The sequence below is a fragment of the Oncorhynchus nerka genome, linkage group LG16, assembly GCF_034236695.1.
Source record: "Oncorhynchus nerka isolate Pitt River linkage group LG16, Oner_Uvic_2.0, whole genome shotgun sequence".
NCBI classification, from domain to species: domain Eukaryota; kingdom Metazoa; phylum Chordata; class Actinopteri; order Salmoniformes; family Salmonidae; genus Oncorhynchus; species Oncorhynchus nerka.
In genome coordinates, this window is record NC_088411.1 from 35624905 (window position 1) to 35645243 (window position 20339).

Sequence of the window (20339 nt, forward strand, 5' to 3'; positions counted from 1 at the left end):
GGGCTGGTCAGAGTCATGGTGGGCTGGTCAGAGTCATGGTGGGCTGGTCAGAGTCATGGTGGGCTGGTCAGAGTCATGGTGGGCTGGTCAGAGTCATGGTGGGCTGGTCAGAGTCATGGTGGGCTGGTCAGAGTCATGGTGGGCTGGTCAGAGTCATGGTGGGCTGGTCAGAGTCATGGTGGGCTGGTCAGAGTCATGGTGGGCTGGTCAGAGTCATGGTGGGTGAATGTCAGAGTCATGGTGGGCTGGTCAGAGTCATGGTGGGCTGGTCAGAGTCATGGTGGGCTGGGTGGGCAGAGTCATGGTGGTCATGGTGGGCTGGTCAGAGTCATGGTGGGTGAATGTCAGAGTCATGGTGGGCTGGTCAGAGTCATGGTGGGCTGGTCAGAGTCATGGTGGGCTGGTCAGAGTCATGGTGGGTGAATGTCAGAGTCATGGTGGGCTGGTCAGAGTCATGGTGGGCTGGTCAGAGTCATGGTGGGCTGGTCAGAGTCATGGTGGGTGAATGTCAGAGTCATGGTGGGCAGAGTCATGGTGGGCTGGTCAGAGTCATGGTGGGCTGGTCAGAGTCATGGTGGGCTGGTCAGAGTCATGGTGGGTGGTCAGAGTCATGGTGGGCTGGTCAGAGTCATGGTGGGCTGGTCAGAGTCATGGTGGGCTGGTCAGAGTCATGGTGGGTGAATGTCAGAGTCATGGTGGGCTGGTCAGAGTCATGGTGGGCTGGTCAGAGTCATGGTGGGCTGGTCAGAGTCATGGTGGGCTGGTCAGAGTCATGGTGGTGGGCTGGTCAGAGTCATGGTGGGCTGGTCAGAGTCATGGTGGGCTGGTCAGAGTCATGGTGGGCTGGTCAGAGTCATGGTGGGCTGGTCAGAGTCATGGTGGGCTGAATGTCAGAGTCATGGTGGGCTGGTCAGAGTCATGGTGGGCTGGTCAGAGTCATGGTGGGCTGGTCAGAGTCATGGTGGGCTGGTCAGAGTCATGGTGGGCTGGTCAGAGTCATGGTGGGCTGGTCAGAGTCATGGTGGGCTGGTCAGAGTCATGGTGGGCTGGTCAGAGTCATGGTGGGCTGGTCAGAGTCATGGTGGGCTGGTCAGAGTCATGGTGGGCTGAATGTCAGAGTCATGGTGGGGTCAGAGTGAATGTCAGAGTCATGGTGGGCTGGTCAGAGTCATGGTGGGCTGGTCAGAGTCATGGTGGGTGGTCAGAGTCATGGTGGGTGAATGTCAGAGTCATGGTGGGCTGGTCAGAGTCATGGTGGGCTGGTCAGAGTCATGGTGGGCAGAGTCATGGTGGGCTGGTCAGAGTCATGGTGGGTGAATGTCAGAGTCATGGTGGGCTGGGTCAGAGTCATGGTGGGGTGAATGTCAGAGTCATGGTGGGCTGGTCAGAGTCATGGTGGGCTGGTCAGAGTCATGGTGGGCTGGTCAGAGTCATGGTGGGTGAATGTCAGAGTCATGGTGGGCTGGTCAGAGTCATGGTGGGCTGGTCAGAGTCATGGTGGGCTGGTCAGAGTCATGGTGGGCTGGTCAGAGTCATGGTGGGCTGGTCAGAGTCATGGTGGGCTGGTCAGAGTCATGGTGGGCTGGTCAGAGTCATGGTGGGCTGGTCAGAGTCATGGTGGGTGAATGTCAGAGTCATGGTGGGCTGGTCAGAGTCATGGTGGGCTGGTCAGAGTCATGGTGGGCTGGTCAGAGTCATGGTGGGCTGGTCAGAGGTCATGGTGGGTGAATGTCAGAGTCATGGTGGGCTGGAGTCATGGTGGGCAGAGTCATGGTGGGCTGGTCAGAGTCATGGTGGGCTGGTCAGAGTCATGGTGGGCTGGTCAGAGTCATGGTGGGTGAATGTCAGAAGTCATGGTGGGCTGGTCAGAGTCATGGTGGGCTGGTCAGAGTCATGGTGGGCTGGTCAGAGTCATGGTGGGCTGGTCAGAGTCATGGTGGGCTGGTCAGAGTCATGGTGGGCTGGTCAGAGTCATGGTGGGCTGGTCAGAGTCATGGTGGGCTGGGTGGGTGAATGTCAGAGTCATGGTGGGCTGGTCAGAGTCATGGTGGGCTGGTCAGAGTCATGGTGGGCTGGTCAGAGTCATGGTGGGTGAATGAGTCATGGTGGGCTGGTCAGAGTCATGGTGGGCTGGTCAGAGTCATGGTGGGCTGGTCAGAGTCATGGTGGGTGAATGTCAGAGTCATGGTGGGCTGGTCAGAGTCATGGTGGGGTCAGAGTCATGGTGGGCTGGTCAGAGTCATGGTGGGCTGGTCAGAGTCATGGTGGGTGAATGGTCAGAGTCATGGTGGGCTGGTCAGAGTCATGGTGGGCTGGTCAGAGTCATGGTGGGCTGGTCAGAGTCATGGTGGGCTGAATGTCAGAGTCATGGTGGGCTGGTCAGAGTCATGGTGGGTGAATGTCAGAGTCATGGGGCTGGTCAGAGTCATGGTGGGCAGAGTCATGGTGGGCTGGTCAGAGTCATGGTGGGCTGGTCAGAGTCATGGTGGGCTGGTCAGAGTCATGGTGGGCTGGTCAGAGTCATGGTGGGCTGGTCAGAGTCATGGTGGGCTGGTCAGAGTCATGGTGGGCTGGTCAGAGTCATGGTGGGCTGGTCAGAGTCATGGTGGGCTGGTCAGAGTCATGGTGGGTGAATGTCAGAGTCATGGTGGGCTGGTCAGAGTCATGGTGGGTGAATGTCAGAGTCATGGTGGGCTGGTCAGAGTCATGGTGGGCTGGTCAGAGTCATGGTGGGCTGGTCAGAGTCATGGTGGGCTGGTCAGAGTCATGGTGGGCTGGTCAGAGTCATGGTGGGCTGGTCAGAGTCATGGTGGGCTGGTCAGTCATGGTGGGCTGGTCAGAGTCATGGTGGGCTGGTCAGAGTCATGGTGGGTGAATCAGAGTCATGGTGGGCTGGTCAGAGTCATGGTGGGCTGGTCAGTCATGGTGGGTGAATGTCAGAGTCATGGTGGGTGGTCAGAGTCATGGTGGGCAGAGTCATGGTGGGCTGGTCAGAGTCATGGTGGGCTGGTCAGAGTCATGGTGGGCTGGTCAGAGTCATGGTGGGCTGGTCAGAGTCATGGTGGGCTGGTCAGAGTCATGGTGGGCTGGTCAGGTCATGGTGGGCTGGTCAGAGTCATGGTGGGTGAATGTCAGAGTCATGGTGGGTGAATGTCAGAGTCATGGTGGGCTGGTCAGAGTCATGGTGGGCTGGTCAGAGTCATGGTGGGTGAATGTCAGAGTCATGGTGGGCTGGTCAGAGTCATGGTGGGCTGAATGTCAGAGTCATGGTGGGCTGGTCAGAGTCATGGTGGGCTGGTCAGAGTCATGGTGGGCTGGTCAGAGTCATGGTGGGTGAATGTCAGAGTCATGGTGGGCTGGTCAGAGTCATGGTGGGCTGGTCAGAGTCATGGTGGGCTGTATCAGAGTCAGGGTGAGTCATGGTGGGTGAATGTCAGAGTCATGGTGGGCTGGTCAGAGTCATGGTGGGCTGGTCAGAGTCATGGTGGGCTGGTCAGAGTCATGGTGGGCTGGTCAGAGTCATGGTGGGCTGGTCAGAGTCATGGTGGGCTGGTCAGAGTCATGGTGGGTGAATGTCAGAGTCATGGTGGGTGAATGTCAGGGTCATGGTGGGTGAATGTCAGAGTCATGGTGGGCTGGTCAGAGTCATGGTGGGCTGGTCAGAGTCATGGTGGGCTGGTCAGAGTCATGGTGGGCTGGTCAGAGTCATGGTGGGCTGGTCAGAGTCATGGTGGGCTGGTCAGAGTCATGGTGGGCTGGTCAGAGTCATGGTGGGTGAATGTCAGAGTCATGGTGGGTGAGATCATGGTGGGCAGGTGGGCTGGTCAGAGTCATGGTGGGCTGGTCAGAGTCATGGTGGGCTGGTCAGAGTCATGGTGGGCTGGTCAGAGTCATGGTGGGCTGGTCAGAGTCATGGTGGGCTGGTCAGAGTCATGGTGGGTGAATGTCAGAGTCATGGTGGGCTGGTCAGAGTCATGGTGGGCTGGTCAGAGTCATGGTGGGCTGGTCAGAGTCATGGTGGGTGAATGTCAGAGTCATGGTGGGCTGGTCAGAGTCATGGTGGGCTGGTCAGAGTCATGGTGGGCTGGTCAGAGTCATGGTGGGCTGGTCAGAGTCATGGTGGGTGAATGTCAGAGTCATGGTGGGCTGGTCAGAGTCATGGTGGGCTGGTCAGAGTCATGGTGGGCTGGTCAGAGTCATGGTGGGCTGAATGTCAGAGTCATGGTGGGTGGTCAGAGTCATGGTGGGCTGGTCAGAGTCATGGTGGGCTGGTCAGAGTCATGGTGGGCTGGTCAGAGTCATGGTGGGCTGGTCAGAGTCATGGTGGGTGAATGTCAGAGTCATGGTGGGCTGGTCAGAGTCATGGTGGGCTGGTCAGAGTCATGGTGGGCTGGTCAGAGTCATGGTGGGTGAATGTCAGAGTCATGGTGGGCTGGTCAGAGTCATGTCATGGTGGGCTGGTCAGAGTCATGGTGGGCTGGTCAGAGTCATGGTGGGCTGGTCAGAGTCATGGTGGGCTGGTCAGAGTCATGGTGGGCTGGTCAGAGTCATGGTGGGTGAATGTCAGAGTCATGGTGGGCTGGTCAGAGTCATGGTGGGTGAATGTCAGAGTCATGGTGGGCTGGTCAGAGTCATGGTGGGCTGGTCAGAGTCATGGTGGGCTGGTCAGAGTCATGGTGGGTGAATGTCAGAGTCATGGTGGGCTGGTCAGAGTCATGGTGGGCTGGTCAGAGTCATGGTGGGCTGGTCAGAGTCATGGTGGGCTGGTCAGAGTCATGGTGGGCTGGTCAGAGTCATGGTGGGTGGTCAGAGTCATGGTGGGCTGAATGTCAGGTGTCATGGTGGGCTGGTCAGAGTCATGGTGGGTGAATGTCAGAGTCATGGTGGGTGAGTCATGGTGGGCTGGTCAGAGTCATGGTGGGCTGGTCAGAGTCATGGTGGGCTGGTCAGAGTCATGGTGGGTGAATGTCAGAGTCATGGTGGGCTGGTCAGAGTCATGGTGGGCTGGTCAGAGTCATGGTGGGCTGGTCAGAGTCATGGTGGGCTGGTCAGAGTCATGGTGGGCTGGTCAGAGTCATGGTGGGCTGGTCAGAGTCATGGTGGGCTGGTCAGAGTCATGGTGGGCTGGTCAGAGTCATGGTGGGCTGGTCAGAGTCATGGTGGGCTGGTCAGAGTCATGGTGGGCTGGTCAGAGTCATGGTGGGCTGGTCAGAGTCATGGTGGGCTGGTCAGAGTCATGGTGGGCTGGTCAGAGTCATGGTGGGCTGGTCAGAGTCATGGTGGGTGAATGTCTGGTCAGAGTCATGGTGGGCTGGTCAGAGTCATGGTGGGCTGGTCAGAGTCATGGTGGGCTGGTCAGAGTCATGGTGGGCTGGTCAGAGTCATGGTGGGCTGGTCATGGTGGGCTGGTCAGAGTCATGGTGGGTGAATGTCAGAGTCATGGTGGGAATGTCAGAGTCATGGTGGGCTGGTCAGAGTCATGGTGGGCTGGTCAGAGTCATGGTGGGTGGTCAGAGTCATGGTGGTCAGAGTCATGGTGGGCTGGTCAGAGTCATGGTGGGCTGGTCAGAGTCATGGTGGGCTGGTCAGAGTCATGGTGGGCTGGTCAGAGTCATGGTGGGCTGGTCAGAGTCATGGTGGGCTGGTCAGAGTCATGGTGGGCTGGTGGTCAGAGTCATGGTGGGCTGGTCAGAGTCATGGTGGGCTGGTCAGAGTCATGGTGGGTGAATGTCAGAGTCATGGTGGGTGAATGTCATGGTGGGCTGGTCAGAGTCATGGTGGGCAGAGTCATGGTGGGCTGAATGTCAGAGTCATGGTGGGCTGGTCAGAGTCATGGTGGGCTGGTCAGAGTCATGGTGGGCTGGTCAGAGTCATGGTGGGTGAATGTCAGAGTCATGGTGGGCTGAATGTCAGAGTCATGGTGGGGGTGGTCAGAGTCATGGTGGGCTGGTCAGAGTCATGGTGGGCTGGTCAGAGTCATGGTGGGTGAATGTCAGAGTCATGGTGGGCTGGTCAGAGTCATGGTGGGCTGGTCAGAGTCATGGTGGGCTGGTCAGAGTCATGGTGGGTGAATGTCAGAGTCATGGTGGGCTGGTCAGAGTCATGGTGGGCTGGTCAGAGTCATGGTGGGCTGGTCAGAGTCATGGTGGGTGAATGTCAGAGTCATGGTGGGCTGGTCAGAGTCATGGGGCTGGGAGTCATGGTGGGCTGGTCAGAGTCATGGTCAGAGTCATGGTGGGCTGGTCAGAGTCATGGTGGGCTGGTCAGAGTCATGGTGGGCTGGTCAGAGTCATGGTGGGCTGGTCAGAGTCATGGTGGGCTGGTCAGAGTCATGGTGGGCTGGTCAGAGTCATGGTGGGCTGGTCAGAGTCATGGTGGGCTGAATGTCAGAGTCATGGTGGGCTGGTCAGAGTCATGGTGGGCTGGTCAGAGTCATGGTGGGCTGGTCAGAGTCATGGTGGGCTCAGAGTCATGGTGGGCTGTGGGTGCTGGTCAGAGTCATGGTGGGCTGGTCAGAGTCATGGTGGGTGAATGTCAGAGTCATGGTGGGCTGGTCAGAGTCATGGTGGGTGAATGTCAGAGTCATGGTGGGCTGGTCAGAGTCATGGTGGGCTGGTCAGAGTCATGGTGGGCTGGTCAGAGTCATGGTGGGCTGGTCAGAGTCATGGTGGGCTGGTCAGAGTCATGGTGGGCTGGTCAGAGTCATGGTGGGCTGGTCAGAGTCATGGTGGGCTGGTCAGAGTCATGGTGGGCTGGTCAGAGTCATGGTGGGCTGAATGTCAGAGTCATGGTGGGTGAATGTCAGAGTCATGGTGGGCTGGTCAGAGTCATGGTGGGCTGGTCAGAGTCATGGTGGGTGAATGTCAGAGTCATGGTGGGAGCATGGTGGGCTGGTCAGGTGTCATGGTCATGGTGGGCTGGTCAGAGTCATGGTGGGTGAATGTCAGAGTCATGGTGGGCTGGTCAGAGTCATGGTGGGCTGGTCAGAGTCATGGTGGGCTGGTCAGAGTCATGGTGGGCTGGTCAGAGTCATGGTGGGTGAATGTCAGAGTCATGGTGGGCTGGTCAGAGTCATGGTGGGCTGGTCAGAGTCATGGTGGGCTGGTCAGAGTCATGGTGGGTGAATGTCAGAGTCATGGTGGGCTGGTCAGAGTCATGGTGGGTGAATGTCAGAGTCATGGTGGGCTGGTCAGAGTCATGGTGGGCTGGTCAGAGTCATGGTGGGTGAATGTCAGAGTCATGGTGGGCTGAATGTCAGAGTCATGGTGGGCTGGTCAGAGTCATGGTGGGCTGGTCAGAGTCATGGTGGGCTGGTCAGAGTCATGGTGGGCTGGTCAGAGTCATGGTGGGCTGGTCAGAGTCATGGTGGGCTGGTCAGAGTCATGGTGGGTGAATGTCAGAGTCATGGTGGGCTGGTCAGAGTCATGGTGGGTGAATGTCAGAGTCATGGTGGGTGAATGTCATGGTGGGCTGGTCAGAGTCATGGTGGGCTGGTCAGAGTCATGGTGGGCTGGTCAGAGTCATGGTGGGTGAATGTCAGAGTCATGGTGGGTGAATGTCAGAGTCATGGTGGGTGAATGTCAGAGTCATGGTGGGTGAATGTCAGAGTCATGGTGGGCTGGTCAGAGTCATGGTGGGCTGGTCAGAGTCATGGTGGGCTGGTCAGAGTCATGGTGGGCTGGTCAGAGTCATGGTGGGCTGGTCAGAGTCATGGTGGGTGAATGTCAGAGTCATGGTGGGTGAATGTCAGGGTCATGGTGGGTGAATGTCAGAGTCATGGTGGGCTGGTCAGAGTCATGGTGGGCTGGTCAGAGTCATGGTGGGCTGGTCAGAGTCATGGTGGGAATGGTCAGAGTCATGGTGGGCTGGTCATGGTGGGCTGTCATGGTGGGCTGGTCAGAGTCATGGTGGGCTGGTCAGAGTCATGGTCAGAGTCATGGTGGGCTGGTCAGAGTCATGGTGGGCTGGTCAGAGTCATGGTGGGCTGGTCAGAGTCATGGTGGGCTGGTCAGAGTCATGGTGGGCTGGTCAGAGTCATGGTGGGCTGGTCAGAGTCATGGTGGGCTGGTCAGAGTCATGGTGGGTGAATGTCAGAGTCATGGTGGGCTGGTCAGAGTCATGGTGGGCTGGTGGGCTGGTCAGAGTCATGGTGGGCTGGTCAGAGTCATGGTGGGTGAATGTCAGAGTCATGGTGGGCTGGTCAGAGTCATGGTGGGCTGGTCAGAGTCATGGTGGGCTGGTCAGTCATGGTGGGCTGGTCAGAGTCATGGTGGGCTGGTCAGAGTCATGGTGGGTGGGCTGTCAGAGTCATGGTGGGCTGGTCAGAGTCATGTCAGAGTCATGGTGGGCTGGTCAGAGTCATGGTGGGCTGAATGTCAGAGTCATGGTGGGCTGGTCAGTCATGGTGGGCTGGTCAGAGTCATGGTGGGCTGGTCAGAGTCATGGTGGGCTGGTCAGAGTCATGGTGGGCTGGTCAGAGTCATGGTGGGCTGGTCAGAGTCATGGTGGGCTGGTCAGAGTCATGGTGGGCTGGTCAGAGTCATGGTGGGCTGAAGTCATGTCAGAGTCATGGTGGGTGAATGTCAGAGTCATGGTGGGCTGGTCAGAGTCATGGTGGGCTGGTCAGAGTCATGGTGGGCTGGTCAGAGTCATGGTGGGCTGGTCAGAGTCATGGTGGGCTGGTCAGAGTCATGGTGGGCTGGTCAGAGTCATGGTGGGCTGGTCAGAGTCATGGTGGGCTGGTCAGAGTCATGGTGGGCTGGTCAGAGTCATGGTGGGCTGGTCAGAGTCATGGTGGGCTGGTCAGAGTCATGGTGGGCTGGTCAGAGTCATGGTGGGCTGGTCAGAGTCATGGTGGGCTGGTCAGAGTCATGGTGGGTGAATGGTCAGAGTCATGGTGGGCTGGTCAGAGTCATGGTGGGCTGGTCATGGTGGGCTGGTCAGAGTCATGGTGGGCTGGTCAGAGTCATGGTGGGCTGGTCAGAGTCATGGTGGGCTGGTCAGAGTCATGGTGGGCTGGTCAGAGTCATGGTGGGCTGGTCAGAGTCATGGTGGGCTGGTCAGAGTCATGGTGGGTGAATGTCAGAGTCATGGTGGGCTGGTCAATGTCAGAGTCATGGTGGGCTGGTCAGAGTCATGGTGGGCTGGTCAGAGTCATGGTGGGTGAATGTCAGAGTCATGGTGGGCTGAATGTCAGAGTCATGGTGGGCTGGTCAGAGTCATGGTGGGTGGTCAGAGTCATGGTGGGCTGGTCAGAGTCATGGTGGGCTGGTCAGAGTCATGGTGGGCTGGTCAGAGTCATGGTGGGCTGGTCAGAGTCATGGTGGGCTGGTCAGAGTCATGGTGGGCTGAATGTCAGAGTCATGGTGGGCTGGTCAGAGTCATGGTGGGCTGAATGTCAGAGTCATGGTGGTCAGAGTCATGGAGTCATGGTGGGCTGGTCAGAGTCATGGTGGGCTGGTCAGAGTCATGGTGGGCTGGTCAGAGTCATGGTGGGTGAATGTCAGAGTCATGGTGGGCTGGTCAGAGTCATGGTGGGCTGGTCAGAGTCATGGTGGGCTGGTCAGAGTCATGGTGGGCTGGTCAGAGTCATGGTGGGCTGAATGTCAGAGTCATGGTGGGCTGGTCAGAGTCATGGTGGGCTGGTCAGAGTCATGGTGGGCTGGTCAGAGTCATGGTGGGCTGGTCAGAGTCATGGTGGGCTGGTCAGAGTCATGGTGGGTGAATGTCAGAGTCATGGTGGGCTGGTCAGAGTCATGGTGGGCTGGTCAGAGTCATGGTGGGCTGGTCAGAGTCATGGTGGGCTGGTCAGAGTCATGGTGGGCTGGTCAGAGTCATGGTGGGCTGGTCAGGGTGGGCTGGTCAGAGTCATGGTGGGTGAATGTCAGAGTCATGGTGGGTGAATGTCAGAGTCATGGTGGGTGAATGTCAGAGTCATGGTGGGCTGGTCAGAGTCATGGTGGGCTGGTCAGAGTCATGGTGGGTGAATGTCAGAGTCATGGTGGGTGAATGTCAGAGTCATGGTGGGCTGGTCAGAGTCATGGTGGGCTGGTCAGAGTCATGGTGGGCTGGTCAGAGTCATGGTGGGCTGAATGTCAGAGTCATGGTGGGCTGGTCAGAGTCATGGTGGGCTGGTCAGAGTCATGGTGGGCTGGTCAGAGTCATGGTGGGCTGGTCAGAGTCATGGTGGGTGAATCAGAGTCAGGTGGGTGAGTCATGGTGGGCTGGTCAGAGTCATGGTGGGCTGGTCAGAGTCATGGTGGGCTGGTCAGAGTCATGGTGGGCTGGTCTGGTCAGAGTCATGGTGGGCTGGTCAGAGTCATGGTGGGCTGGTCAGAGTCATGGTGGGTGGTCAGAGTCATGGTGGGTGAATGTCAGAGTCATGGTGGGCTGGTCAGAGTCATGGTGGGCTGAATGTCAGAGTCATGGTGGGCTGGTCAGAGTCATGGTGGGCTGGTCAGAGTCATGGTGGGTGGTCAGAGTCATGGTGGGCAGAGTCATGGTGGGCTGGTCAGAGTCATGGTGGGCTGGTCAGAGTCATGGTGGGCTGGTCAGAGTCAGGTGGGTGAGTCATGGTGGGCTGGTCAGAGTCATGGTGGGCTGGTCAGAGTCATGGTGGGCTGAATGTCAGAGTCATGGTGGGCTGGTCAGAGTCATGGTGGGCTGGTCAGAGTCATGGTGGGCTGGTCAGAGTCATGGTGGGCTGAATCATGGTGGGTGAATCAGAGTCATGGTGGGCTGGTCAGAGCCATGGTGGGCTGGTCAGAGTCATGGTGGGCTGGTCAGAGTCATGGTGGGTGAATGTCAGAGTCATGGTGGGCTGGTCAGAGTCATGGTGGGCTGGTCAGAGTCATGGTGGGTGAATGTCAGAGTCATGGTGGGCTGGTCAGAGTCATGGTGGGCTGGTCAGAGTCATGGTGGGTGAATGTCAGAGTCATGGTGGGTGAATGTCAGAGTCATGGTGGGCTGGTCAGAGTCATGGTGGGCTGGTCAGAGTCATGGTGGGCTGGTCAGAGTCATGGTGGGCTGGTCAGAGTCATGGTGGGCTGGAGTCATGGTGGGCTGGTCAGAGTCATGGTGGGCTGGTCAGAGTCATGGTGGGCTGGTCAGAGTCATGGTGGGCTGGTCAGAGTCATGGTGGGCTGGTCAGAGTCATGGTGGGTGAATGTCAGAGTCATGGTGGGCTGGTCAGAGTCATGGTGGGTGAATGTCAGAGTCATGGTGGGCTGGTCAGAGTCATGGTGGGTTAACGTCAGAGTCATGGTGGGCTGGTCAGAGTCATGGTGGGTGAATGTCAGAGTCATGGTGGGCTGGTCAGAGTCATGGTGGGCTGGTCAGAGTCATGGTGGGCTGGTCAGAGTCATGGTGGGTGAATGTCAGAGTCATGGTGGGCTGGTCAGAGTCATGGTGGGCTGGTCAGAGTCATGGTGGGCTGGTCAGAGTCATGGTGGGCTGGTCAGAGTCATGGTGGGTGAATGTCAGAGTCATGGTGGGTGAATGTCAGAGTCATGGTGGGCTGGTCAGAGTCATGGTGGGCTGGTCAGAGTCATGGTGGGTGAATGTCAGAGTCATGGTGGGTGAATGTCAGAGTCATGGTGGGTGAATGTCAGAGTCATGGTGGGTGAATGTCAGAGTCATGGTGGGCTGGTCAGAGTCATGGTGGGCTGGTCAGAGTCATGGTGGGCTGGTCAGAGTCATGGTGGGTGAATGTCAGAGTCATGGTGTGCTGGTCAGAGTCATGGTGGGTGAATGTCAGAGTCATGGTGGGCTGGTCAGAGTCATGGTGGGTTAATGTCAGAGTCATGGTGGGCAGGTCAGAGTCATGGTGGGTGAATGTCAGAGTCATGGTGGGCTGGTCAGAGTCATGGTGGGTGAATGTCAGAGTCATTGTGGGTGAATGTCAGAGCCACTTAACAGCGAGAGAGAGGTGACAGTTCCCAGGCACACCAATCATGACACTACATCATTTATGCATTTTTGTACTCTGTCAACCGGTATAATGACACCTTGATAATTCATCTATATTCCCATCTACGCCCAAATTGGCACCCTATTCCCTACAGTTGAAGTCGGAAGTTAACATACACCTTAGCCAAATACATTTCAACTCAGTATTTCACCATTCCTGACATTTATTCCTAGCAAACATTCTCTGTCTTAGGTCAGTTAGGACTACCACTTTATTTTAAGAATGTGAAATGTCAGAATGATAGTAGAGAGAACAATTTATTTCAGCTTTTATTTCTTTCATCACATTCCCCGTGAGTCAGAAGTTTACATACACTCAATTAGTATTTGGTAGCATTGCCTTTAAATTGTTTAACTCGGGTAGAATGTTACAGGTAGCCTTCCACAAGCTTTCTACAATAAGTTGGGTGAATTTTGGCCCATTCCTCCTGCCAGAGCTGGTGTAACTGAGTCAGGTTTGTAGGCCTCCTTGCTCACACATGCTTTTTCAGTTCTGCCTGTATATTTTCTATAAGATTGAGGTCAGGGCTTTGTGATGGACACTCCAATATCTTGACTTTTTTGTCCATAAGCCATTTTGCCACAACTTTGGAAGTATGCTTGGGGTCATTGTCCATTTGGAAGACCCATTTGCGACCAAGCTTTAACTTCCTGACTGATGTCTTGAAATGTTGCTTCAATATATCCACATAATTTTCATCCCTCATGATGCCATCTATTTTGTGAAGTGCATCAGTCCCTCCTGCAGCAAAGCACCCCCACAACATGTTGCTGCCATCCCCGTGTTTCACGGTTGGGATGGTGTTCTTCGGCTTGCAAGCCTCCCCCTTTTCCTCCAAACAAAACGATGGTCATTATGGCCAAGCAGTTCTATTTTTGTTTCATCAGACCAGAGGACATTTCTCCCAAAAGTATGATCTTCGTTCCCATGTGCAGCTGCAAACTGTAGTCTGGCTTTTTTATGGTGGCTTTGGAGCCGTGGCTTCTTCCTTGCTGAGCGGCCTTTCAGGTCATATCGATATTGAACTTGTTTTACTGTGGATATAGATACTTTTGTACCTTTTTCCTCCAGCATTTTCACAAGGTCCTTTGCTGTTGTTCTGGGATTGATTTGCACTTTTCTCACCAAAGCACATTAATCTCTAGGAGACAAAACTTGTGTCATGCACAAAGTAGATGTCCTATAACCCACTTGTCAAAACTATAGTCTGTTAACAAGAAATTTGTGGAGTGGTTGAAAAACAAGTTTTATTGTCTCCAACCTAAGTGTATGTAAACTTCCGACTTCAACTGTATATAGTGCACTATTTTTTATCAGGGCCCATAGGGCTTTAGTCAAAAGTAGTACACTATATAGGGAACAGGGTTCAATTTGGAACGCAGCCCCAGTGTCTGTTTTGACTGTCTGCACCCAGCGACAGGATTCTGTCTGGCCATGTGTTTATCTGACTTTCTTTTGGTGAGAATCTGAAAAATACCATGGTAACTGATTAACTGTGAAGAACAGAAAACTGAAAGCGGTTTGAAAACAATAAGCGCCTGAAAGAAATGCCTTTCATGCAGATGCATAGATAGCTTCTGTTATACAGTGGCTATATCTCATATATGGATGACAGCAGTGACACGTACAATTTGGGGAGCTGGATAAACTGTTAATAAAACACAGTGTGTGATGACATTTAACTAGCATTTACATACCTTGGAAATCTCAGGGGTCCAGAATAACTTCTCATTTTCTTGTGTTACAGTTTTTCTCAATCACGTACAAGCATTTTTTGGAACAATGTTGTCGGTTTTTAAAACAGTCAAAATGTAGTTGCCTTCTCAAAACAAATACATTCATTAAACATATACTATGTGTCACGCCCTGACCATAGAGAGCCCTTGGATTCTCTATAGTGGCTTAGGTCAGGGTGTGACTATGGGAGTGTTCTAGAATGTGTATTTCTATGTTGGTGGTTTTGTATGGTTCCCAATTAGAGGCAGCTGGTAATCGTTGCCTCTTATTGGGGATCACATTTAGGAAGCCCTGTCTCCCACCTGCTTTGTGGGATATTGTTTGGGTTATTGTGTTTGGGCACTATGGCATCCCGGGGCCTGTTGCACAAAACTAGGATAAGGGATTAAGCCAGGATATCTTGGTGATCCTGGCTCAATTGATCCGTAATCCGGTTGCACTAAAGATGGATAGGGGGCAGGAGGATATGTTATGGTATAAATTACCATGGAGATTTATTCTGTGGAGCTAGCCTGCTCCAGACCAGGCTAAATTCCAGGATCTATTTAATCTCATCCCTAATGTCAGTCAGCAGTCACCACAAATGGAAACCAATAGTTATTTCACTGCTCACTATACATTGTTATCACATATAACTAGACCCACTGTTATTATTTAAACGTTTGTGATCATTAATTTCAATGATTTTGGATAAAAAATGATTTTTAGATGATGTTGCTATCATTAGATAATTTACAGTTTCCCATAGACTATAAGGCTATATATAAAATGATAGAATATTAGGGCCACAGAGGGAAAAAAACACAAGTCATAATATTGTAACCAGTTGTTTTAAAGGAGGACAGTTGTTAAAATGACAGATGTGGGGCATTTCGTGAAATTGTACTTCAGTATGGTTTCATAAACAAAGACATGCTGATGTGCCAGAATATTAAGTATCACATTGTCATAAGTATCAAAACTGTAAAAACAATATGTAGCTTTTCTGCAGAAAGAACCAGCCTCATAAATTTATGACTTTATCCTTTTTCTTCAGTGTGGCCCTAGTACTCTGTCATATAAACAAATACACATTCCATATGAATATAAAAACACAATGTGTAACATTATGTTCCTTTATTGAATAAGGACAAAACAAAGCAGGTAAACCATCAGCTCCTTTCGAAACTGAAGTCACAGTGACTCTACAAGATGGAAAGCACAGAATCCAAGCATATTATACAAAATGATACATACACATTCAAAGGTCTGTATATAACACACCCTGCATGTCTGCACACTAAAATAAATGCAGGACAAATCCATACACATCAACTGAACAGACAAATGAATGGATGCAGTAGCCTCCCTGCAGCCTTGTATTACACACACAGTATACCGCACAAACATCATAAGAGGCCAAATTCGTCAAAAAACGAACCCAAAAAACCCAAATTCCTCTGCCACCGCAGGACATATTTAACCAAAATTGAAAGCACACATACTAACTAAAATAATTCAACACATATTGGTCCCTCAGCAGCCGGCCACTGTCGTCATCAGGGAAGATTGCCGGATTGTCCCAGTCCATGGCTGGTGGCACTCTGGGGGCCCTCTCCTTCCTCAGGCAGGCCACATTGTGGAGGACAGCACAAGCCACAGTAATATCACATGCCCTAACAGGGCTGACCCTTAATTTGTGAAGGCAGTGAAAGCGTGCCTTCAGGAGGCCAAAGGTCATTTCAACTCTGGCCCTGGTCCTGGCATGGGCATGGTTGTAGGCCTGCTGTGCTTCCTGGGGTCTGTGAAAGGTGTCAGGAGAAAAGGCTGGCAGCCATACCCCTGTCTCCCAGCAACACACCAGAGAATTCACCTGTCAACACAAAATCTCATCATTACTACCTCATAAACACAGTGATATTCTTGACACAGCCATGATGGTTATAAATAGGGGTTGTGTGGCTTACCTTGTGATAGGCACTGATAGATTTCAGAGGCCCGAAAGATTCTGGAGTCATGGACTGAGCCAGGCCATTTTGCCACAACATTGCTGATCACACAGTCAGCATTGCAGACCATCTGAAATCATAAGATGAGGAATATTACACCAATCAATGCACATCACTGGCAATGCAGAGTGTTCGTCAATGGACAATATCAAAAAGTTATGTTCACCTGAACATTAATGCTGTGAAAGGATTTCCTATTCACAAAATCGGCCTCATGGGCACCTGAGGGGCTTTTATCCTTATGTGTGTGCAGTCCACTGCACCAATGACATTGGGGAAACCTGTCACACAAAGTAATGAGTATCCTACTATGTGTTAACAGTTGTCCTGTAATTTGTAGATCCTCTTACCTGCAATCCTATAGAACTCCTCTTTGATGTCACAGAGTCTTCTGTGGCCAGGAAGGAGATGAAGACATCTGCTAATGCTTTGATAGCCAGACACACACTCCTTATTGTGCGGCAAATTGTGGCCTTGTTCAGCTGTTCTGCATCCCCACTGAGTACAGGAAGGCTCCACTAGCAAAAAAGCGCAAGGCCACACAAACCATTTGCTCCACACTCAGTGCATGGCTCCGTGCAGTGCGGTGCTTAATCCTGGGACCCAGTAGTCTGCATAGATACCTGATGCCATCTGCAGAAAACCTGTATCTTTCATATAGATGGTCATCAGGGAAGGCCAGTGGGTCCAACCGGTCCCTGAAGACCCTTTCTCGCCTGAAGGCTCTCCTCAGCACAAGTGCTTCTTCATCCACCACATCTCGCACGAATGGGCATGCCATTGTCAGAGCAGAAAGGAACACACAATTTTGGGCCTTCATATAGGCTAGTGGCCACACCTGGTGCTGGGGGGGTGGGCAAAAGAGGGCGATGCCTTATAACGATGACTTGGTTGTACTGATTGCTGGGAAAATAAAAAAAACCTTAGAAAGATGCCACCGTCCTGTGTGCTCACAATAAGAGCTCATATGTCATGGCTCACTTGACTTTACGAGAATATACCTAATTTTTATTTTGAGCTGTGTCATCTTCTTGGAGCTGGGGGAGGAAAGAAAAATAATGATTAATACATTTGTGTTACAGTTAGCATACAGTGTACATTGAAGGCATATCTCACCTCCCTCTCAAGTTTTTTTATTTCAAGGTCCAGTTTCCAAATTGTCCTCTTTTTTATTTCGGACTCCAGTGCAAGATTTTCCATCTTTTTCTTCTTGTACTGAATGTCTATGTCTGCCAGTTCTATTTGGCGCCGGAGGTGGTTGCCATACAACTTTCTGATAGCTTGTGAGCTCTGTGAACACAATACAATTAGCGCAGCTGGAATTTGGCAGGATGTGGTGTCCTTTTATTAATACGCACTATGTTGCCAGGCTGGTTTTCCCACTGTATAGCATCTGGGTCCTGTAAAAGAAATTAGATTTTTTGATTTTGATGAGGACTCCTCACCATTGTAGAGTAAATAGTACTTTCACAGTCTTAACATGATACCTCATGCCTTCTGGAATCCAGAGAGATGGTCTCCTCCTCATCATCGTCTCCATCATGTGCTGTTGCTGCTGCACTGGGGCCTTCACCCTATCACATTTAATCGGATTCATATTGAAGCTAGTAGACAAGACATGCCAGGCCTACAGTATGCCTTTGATGGAGTACTCACTGGATCAGCATCGTCTGGTGCTTGTGCTGGTGGCTCTAACAGGAACACAGTGCTGCCAGGCACTGTAAGGCAATAGGTGAACCAAAGTCAGACAGTCCAAATTGATTCAATATGAATGTGGTTGTATCCCATGTAGAGATGGAAGGACATACCTTGAATGAAGCGGGTGGCATCTTGGGAGGAACCTATGCTCGTCTCTTTCCCCCCAGGGATCCCCTCTAAGACGGGCCTGCCTTTATTTAGCTCCAAGGCCATGTCCTCTGCTGGGGTAAGGTCAGCCTTTGGTGACCCACCACCCGTGCCTTGTCTGTGGGTATTCTTTTCACTGCTAAAACAGTACAGACAATGTGTGAACAGGCACCTTCTGGGTACAATATATGCTTGTGCTTTGTTAAATATTAGTCAGGGACCATACCATTCTGCAGAATGTTCTTGTATTTGATTTTGACCTGCTGCCATGTCCGTTTTGGCCCGTTCATGTTTAATCTACACACACACACACACACACACACACACACACACACACACACACACATTTAATGGAGTCACACTGCAAAAAATTACTTACTTATTTTTGTCTTGTTTTCAGTAAAAATATCAAAAAATTATCATAGCTTTATACAGTGTGATGGAGTTACTTTACACAATTTCACTCATATCTGCAGTGCATTTCAATTAAAAATTTAACCGTTTCATAATTACAGTACAACTGCATTTTTGGAGATGTGAATTAAATATTTGAATTGTAATTGTGATGTTTCAGCGGAGCGGTGAGTGTGTAATTGTGCACTACTTACGTATTCAGGCGGTCTGCAATACTTTGCCACCCTTTTTCTCTTTGCTTTATCACTGTGGCGGTGTTGCCTTTCTTCTTAATTATATCTTTTACCTCCTCGTATGCCTCCATGAGGATTGTGCTTCCGACGGGGAAAAGTACGCGGCTCTAGTTGCCATGGTAAATCAGTTCATCTGTGATCTGTGGCGGGGTCTATTTGAGTGAGCCGTGCGCGCACCTATCCAGGATTGGTTTCACCTGGCTTAATGAATCCGTGTCTGCTCATCCTGGCTTGGTCTTTGTGCAACCAATTAAGCCTGGACGCACATGTTTTGGCTTCATTGAGCTCAGCTGAGTCATTTATCCCGGATGTCTTAATTCTACTTTTGTGCAACAGGCCCCCGGGGCCTGTTGCACAAAAGTAGAATTAAGACATCCGGGATAAATGACTCAGCTGAGCTCAATGAAGCCAAAACATGTGCGTCCAGGCTTAATTGGTTGCACAAAGACCAAGCCAGGATGAGCAGACACGGATTCATTAAGCCAGGTGAAACCAATCCTGGATAGTGCAGCGCTCACGGCTCACTCAAATAGACCCCACAGATCACAGATTAACTGATTTACCATGGCAACTAGAGCCACACTTTTCCCCGTCGGAAGCATTAATCCTCATGGAGGCATACGAGGAGGTAAAAGATATTTAAGAAGATCAACACTTACAGTGATAAAGACAAAGAGAAAAAGCGTGGCAAGATTTGCAGACCGCCTGAATGATTTTAAGTAGTGCACAATTACACACTACCGCTCCGCTGAAACATCACAATTACAATTCAAATATTTAATTCACATCTCCAAAAAATGCAGTTGTACTGTAAATGAAACGGTTAAATTTTTTATTGAAATGCACTGCAGATATGGTGAAATTGTAAACAAAACTGCATCACACTGTATAAAGCTATGATCATTGTTTGATATTTTTACTGAAAACAAGACAAAAATACCAAGTAATTTTTTGCAGTGTGACTCCATTAAATGTGTGTGTGTGTGTGTGTGTGTGTGTGTGTGTGTGTGTGTGTGTGTGTGTGTGTGTGTGTGTGTGTGTGTGTGTGTGATTAAACATGAACAGGCCAAAACGGACATGGCAGCAGGTCAAAATCAAATACAAGAACATTCTGCAGAATGGTATGGTCCCTGACTAATATTTAACAAAGCACAAGCATATATTGTACCCAGAAGGTGCCTGCTCACACATTGTCTGTACTGTTTTAGCAGTGAAAAAGAATACCCACAGACAAATGCACGGGTGGTGGGTCACCAAAGGCTGACCAGTATACCCCAGCAGAGGACATGGCCTTGAGCTAAAAAACCCAGGCCCAAATCTTAGAGGGGATCCCTGGGGGAAAGAGACGAGCATAGGTTCCTCCCAAGATGCCACCCGCTTCATTCAAGGTATGTCCTTCCATCTCTACATGGGATACAACCACATTCATATTGAATCAATTTGGCTGTCTGGCACTTGGTTTACCTATTGCCTTGCAGTGCCTGGCAGCACTGTGTTCCTGTTAGAGCCACCAGCACAAGCACCAGACGATGCTGATCCAGTGAGTACCCATCAAAGGCATACTGTAGGCCTGGCATGTCTTGTCTACTAGCTCAATATGAATCCGATTAAATGTAATAGGGTGAAGGCCCCAGTGCAGCAGCAACAGCACATGATGGAGACGATGATGAGGAGGAGACCATCTCTCTGGATTCCAGAAGGCATGAGGTATCATGTTAAGACTGTGAAAGTACTATTTACTCTACAATGGTGAGGAGTCCTCATCAAAAATCTAATTTCTTTTACAGGACCCAGATGCTATACAGTGGAAAACCAGCCTGGCAACATAGTGATATTAATAAAAGGACACCACATCCTGCCAAATTCCAGCTTGTGTTATTAATTGTATTGTGCACACAGAGCTCACAAGCTATCAGAAAGTTGTATGGCAACCACCTCCGGCACCAAATAGAACTGGCAGACATAGACATTCAGTACAAGAAGAAAAAGATGGAAAATCTTGCACTGGAGTCCGAAATAAAAAAGAGGACAATTAGGAAACTGGACCTTGAAATAAAAAAAAAAATGTTCACTTGAGAGGGAGGTGAGATATGCCTTCAATGTACACTGTATGCTAACTGTAACACAAATGTATTAATCATTATTTTTCTTTCC

The 20339-nt window shown here is 51.3% G+C and overlaps 1 long non-coding RNA gene across 1 annotated transcript; it reads left to right on the plus strand.

The window, feature by feature from the left end:
- Window positions 1–19661: 19661 nt before the first annotated feature.
- On the plus strand, window positions 19662–20016 carry LOC135561169 (uncharacterized). Its single transcript, XR_010459267.1, has 3 exons — window positions 19662–19725; window positions 19806–19892; window positions 19973–20016. It is a non-coding gene; the product is annotated as an uncharacterized LOC135561169 (long non-coding RNA).
- The last annotated feature ends 323 nt before the right edge of the window (window positions 20017–20339 follow it).